This window comes from Neolamprologus brichardi, chromosome 6, assembly GCF_056152115.1.
Source record: "Neolamprologus brichardi isolate AB-2024 chromosome 6, ASM5615211v1, whole genome shotgun sequence".
Taxonomy (NCBI): Eukaryota; Metazoa; Chordata; class Actinopteri; order Cichliformes; family Cichlidae; genus Neolamprologus; species Neolamprologus brichardi.
The window spans coordinates 3,298,204-3,304,083 of record NC_142109.1 but is presented as its reverse complement, the minus strand read 5'-3'; the positions used below and the strand labels follow the sequence as shown (position 1 = coordinate 3,304,083).

At 46.0% G+C, this 5,880-nt stretch overlaps 1 pseudogene; it reads right to left on the bottom strand.

Moving 5' to 3' along the window:
• Positions 1-4,194: 4,194 nt before the first annotated feature.
• LOC148102403 (uncharacterized) lies at positions 4,195-5,332 on the bottom strand (annotated as a pseudogene).
• Between the last annotated feature and the right edge of the window lie 548 nt (positions 5,333-5,880).

The following is a 5,880-nucleotide window of genomic DNA, read 5'->3' as shown; positions in this document are numbered from 1 at the left end:
ACCATAATATCCTATTAGAGCGATTAGAACATGCTGTAGGTATTACAGGTATTGCACTGCAGTGGTTTGTATCATATCTATCTAATAGACTCCAATTTGTGCATGTAAATGGAGAGTCCTCTTCACACACTGAGGTTAATTATGGAGTTCCACAGGGTTCAGTGCTAGGACCAATTCTGTTTACATTATACATCCTTCCCCTAGGCAGCATCATTAGAAGACATAGCATACATTTTCACTGCTATGCAGATGACACCCAGCTCTATCTGTCCATGAAGCCAGATAACACACACCAATTAGTTAAACTGCAGGAATGTCTTAAAGACATAAAGACTTGGATGGCCACTAACTTTCTGCTTCTTAACTCAGATAAAACTGAGGTCATTGCACTCGGCGCTGAAAAGCTTAGAAATATGGTATCTAACCAGATTCTTACTCTGGATGGCATTACCTTGGCCTCCAGTAACACTGTGAGGAACCTTGGAGTCATTTTTGACCAGGATATGTCCTTCAACGCACATATTAAACAAATATGTAAGACTGCGTTCTTCCATTTGTGCAACATCTCTAAAATTAGAAATATCCTGTCTCAGAGTGACGCTGAAAAACTAGTTCATGCATTTATTACTTCCAGGCTGGACTACTGCAATTCATTATTATCAGGATGTCCAAAAAACTCACTGAAAAGCCTTCAGTTAATCCAAAATGCTGCAGCAAGAGTCCTGACAGGGACTAGAAAGAGAGAGCATATTTCTCCTGTTTTGGCTTCCCTTCATTGGCTTCCTGTTAAATCCAGAATTGAATTCAAAATCCTGCTCCTCACATACAAGGTCTTAAATAATCAGGCCCCATCTTATCTTAATGACCTTGTAGTACCGTATCACCCTATTAGAGCACTTTGCTCCCGTTCTGCAGGCCTACTTGTTGTTCCTAGAGTATTTAAAAGTAGAATGGGAGGGAGAGCCTTCAGTTTTCAGGCCCCTCTTCTGTGGAACCAGCTTCCAGTTTGGATTCGGGAGACAGACACTATCTCTACTTTTAAGATTAGGCTTAAAACTTTCCTTTTTGCTAAAGCATATAGTTAGGGCTGGACCAGGTGACCCTGAATCCTCCCTTAGTTATGCTGCAATAGATGTAGGCTGCCGGGGGATTCCCATGATGCATTGAGTTTTTCCTTTCCAGTCACCTTTCTCACTCACTATGTGTTAATAGTCTCTGTATTGAATCGTATCTGTTATTAACCTCTGTCTCTCTTCCACAGCATGTCTTTTATCCTGTCTTCCTTCTCTCACCCCAACCGGTCGCAGCAGATGGCCGCCCCTCCCTGAGCCTGGTTCTGCCGGAGGTTTCTTCCTGTTAAAAGGGAGTTTTTCCTTCCCACTGTCGCCAAAGTGCTTGCTCATAGGGGGTCATATGATTGTTGGGCTTTTCTCTGTATCTATGAAGCGCCTTGAGGCGACATTTGTTGTGATTTGGCACTATATAAATAAAATTGAATTGAATTGAATTGAATTAATGCATGAGGCTTAAAACTACTCATAAGCATAAGATGTATAAATGGGTCCTGCAGCTATATGCCACAGTGGCTGATGAAGAGGTGATCATTGTGATCAACATATCACAAAAAGGTTAATTTGAAAAAATCTAAATTAGCTGTAAGTAAGCAGCAATACATGAAAAACCACAGGACCCATCATACAAGCTAGTTTAGAGGTGATTCTTACAAAGATTAATAACACAAAAACACATGTCTATGCAAACTCCCAAACCCTAACAACACAACTGCTTTAAGCATTTAGATTAGATTAGATTAGATAAAACTTTATTAATCCCTTGGGTGGGTTCCTCTGGGAAATTTGTTTTCCAAAAAGCACAGCACCGACAGAAGTTACAGAGTTAAGAATATTTTATATATATATATATATATATATATATATATATATACACACACATATATAAATACAAAGACATATATAGATAAAATATACAAAGGGGATAAATAGAATAAATAGGAAAACAAATAAAAATAAAAATACAAGTGAATTGCACATTTCAAGTATGGAGTCTATTGCACCGTTGACTATTAACAAAAAGTATTGCACAGTGAAGTGGAGAGGCACTACAGCTTAGTTGTTCCCCCCTCCTTTGTCCTCCTGTTTCCCCTCCCTCTCCCCTCCAGAGAGGAGTTAAACAGTCTGATGGCGTGTGGGACAAAGGAGTTTTTAAGTCTGTTGGTTCTTGTCTTTGGGAGAAGCAACCTGTCACTGAACAGACTCTTCTGGTTGTTTATGGCCGTGTGCAGAGGATGCCCAGCATTGTCCATAATGTCCAGCAGTTTTTTTAGTGTCCTTTTCTCTGCCACTGACACCAGAGTGTCCAGCTTCATGCCGACCACAGAGCCAGCCTTCCTGATCAGTTTTTCCAGCCTGGATGAGTCCTTCTTTGCTGTGCTGCTCCCCCAGCACACCACAGCATAGAAAATTACTCCAGCTACCACTGACTGGTAAAACATCCTCAGGAGCTTCCTGCAGATGTTAAAAGACCTCAGCCTCCTGAGGAAGTACAGTCGGCTTTGGGCTTTTTTGTACAGGCGCTCTGTGTTGCATGACCAGTCCAGTTTATTGTCCACCCACAGCCCGAGGTACTTGTACTTGTTGACCACCTCCACCTCCTCCCCCTCTATCTGAACCGGCAGTGGATCTGCTCTGGACCTCCCAAAGTCCACAACCAGTTCCTTAGTCTTTGAGGTGTTGAGTTGCAGGTGGTTTGTGTGACTCCATGCGACAAAGTTCCTCACCAGACTTCTGTACTCCTCTTCCTGATCATCCCAGATACACCCCATGATGGCTGTGTCGTCTGCAAACTTCTGAATGTGGCATAATTCAGAGTTGTAGCAGAAGTCAGAGGTGTACAGGGTGAAGAGAAGAGGGGACAGCACAGTTCCCTGTGGTGCTCCTGTGCTGCTGACCACAGTGTCAGACGTGATGTCCTTCAGCCTGACGTACTGTGGCCTGTCGGTGAGGTAGTCGGAGATCCAAGCCACCAGGCAGGGGTCCACCTCCATCCTGTTCAATTTCTCCTGGAGCAGACAGGGCCGGATGGTATTAAAGGCACTGGAAAAGTCAAGAAACAGGATCCTGACCGTGCCTTTTCCCCCATCGAGGTGTGAGTGGGCTCTATGCAGGAGGTACAGGATGGCATCCTCCACTCCGACACCCGCCTTGTAGGCGAACTGTAGTGGGTCCTGGGCATGTTGTACCTGTGGTCGGAGGAGGTTGAGGAAGAGCCGCTCTAGAGTCTTCATAAGATGTGATGTCAGTGCCACCGGTCGGAAGTCATTCAGCTCATTGGGCCGGTTCCTTTTGGGGACCAGGACGATGCAGGATGTCTTCCATAGGGCGGGCACTCTCCCCAGTCGCAGACTGAGATTGAAGACTCGTTGTAGCGGCTCCCCAAGTTCAGCAGCACACGCCTTTAGCATCCTCGGACACACCTTGTCTGGGCCTGCTGCCTTTCTGGGGCGAAGCTTCCTCAGTTGTCTCCTGACCTGATCCACTGTGACACTGGGAGATGATTGGAAGAAGGGGGGGGGAGATGTCCTGCTGCTGAGAGAGGGATTGGAGGAGGGGGGTGTCATCATAGTGTCAGGAAGGGGGGGAAGCAAGGGAGGTAGGAGAGTGGGGGGAGGGCTCTGTAGTAAAGGTGAGGGTGAGGGTGGGGGGGTTGTGGGCTGGTCAAACCTGTTGAAGAAGTTGTTGAGTTCGTTTGCCTTCTCCACAGTCCCCCCCACTGTGCTGTTCTTGGTGTTGTGGCCTGTGATGGTTTTCACACCATTCCAGACCTCCCTCATATTGTTCCTCTCCAACTTCTGCTCCACCTTCCTCCTGTAGGTGTCCTTTGCTTCCCTCAGGCAGCGTTTCACCTCCCGCTGTGCTGCTTTCATCTTCCCCTTCACTTTGCTCCTGAAAGCCTTCTTCTTCATGTTGAGGACAGCTTTGACTTCCTGTGTTACCCACGGTTTGTTATTAGGGTAACACCGTACCGTCTTAGCAGGGGCGACCGTGTCCACACAAAAGTTGAGGTAGTCTGTAAGACAGTGTGTCACCCCCTCTATGTCCTCACCATGTGGGCTCAGAAGCACGTCCCAATCTGTGGTGTCATAACAGTCTCTCAGAGCATCCTCTTTTTCTGGGGTCCATCTCCTGATGGAGCGTGTTGTGACAGGCTGCCTTTGGACGAGGGGTGTGTATTGTGGCTGTAGGTAAACCAGGTTGTGGTCTGACTTCGCTAGTGGGGGGAGGGGGGTGGCTCTGTATGCATCTCTCACATTAGCATACAGTAGGTCAATTGTCCTGTTGCTCCTTGTGGGACAATTCACAAACTGGTGAAAAGCAGCCAGAGTAGAATCCAGTGTGGCATGATTAAAGTCTCCAGATATAATAATGAAAGCCTCGGGGTGTTGTGTCTGGAGTCTTGCTGTACTGTGTGTATTTTCTCACAGGCAGCTGTTGCGTCGGCCTTCGGAGGGATGTAAACACACACACAGATCACTTGACTGAACTCCCGAGGTAGATAATATGGCCGCAAGCTAACAGCTAGCAGCTCCAGGTCCGGACGGCATACCGAAACTTTAACGGAGACGTGTCCGGGGTTGCAGTATCTGTTGTTAACGTAGACAATGAGTCCCCCACCTCTGCTTTTTCCGCTGGCCTGCGTGTCCCTATCGGCTCTCACGGATATGAAACCGCATAGGTCTACGTTAGCCTGTGGCATTAGCTCGGTTAGCCACGTCTCCGTGAAGATAAACAAACTGCACTCACGGTATAGTCGGTGGTTGTTCAGAGCACACAGTTCGTCCATTTTATTCGGTAGCGAGTTCACGTTGCCCATTATCACTGTCGGGATTGATGGTTTGAATCGCCTCCGGTGATCTGCTTTCCTCGCTCCAGCCTTGCAGCCTCTGTAGCTCCTCTTTATCTCAGCCGGGATGTTGTGTCGCATGCCGGTCTGTCCCTTTGTTCTTAGAGCCAGCAGCTCCGCTCTCGAGTAGATGAAGGAGCTGGTTCCAGAAGTTTTAAAAAGTGCATTATCCATCTTGTATCGCTATATCTAAGAGGTAGAAGTACAGTAACTAGAGGAAGGTGAAATAAAGTTTGAAAGCCTAGTCTAAAAAAAGTTAAAAGTTAAGAAAAAGTGCGGTGTTGCAGAGCTACTTGGAAAGGCTGCCGTCACTCCAGCGCCATCTTGTATCTAACTTTTATCCCACCAGATTTTAATACTTGCAGTTAAAATTGTACTCTTCTCTCACTTTATCTCTCACCTCGACCGCCATTGTTACAAGAACAAAATTCTCCAGTATGGATTGCAATGAATCCTGGGATAGGGTGGGCCATAAAGGATACACCCAAACCATCCTTCAAATCCAGGGAAATGGTGGATGCGTTTGTGGGCCGCATTTGGAGCAGCCTTTGAATTTGGACAGTCTTCATCACCTGACTGTGATTTAATCAGCCTACAAATGCAGTTTCCGAAGGATCCCTCTGAATTTGGACACAGCCACTGTGGAACCATCCTTTCATCTACTCAGCAGCGTACCAAGATCCTGCGTGATGAACCAAAGATTTTGAATTTTCATTCATTAGTCCATAATACCTTCTTCTAGTCTTCAGTAGTCCAATGTGTTATCCCAGGCAAGCCTCTTTGGTTGCTCAGAAGGTAGAGCAGGTCATTTGACAATGAGACGATTGTTTTTGGTTCCTTGGCTTTTCCAGTCTGCATGCCAAAGTATCCTTGGGCATGATACATCAGGTTACTACCTGATGTCTTTATCAGATAGAAAACTTGTTTTTCTTGTGTTCTTATTTTTTTATGTTTATATAT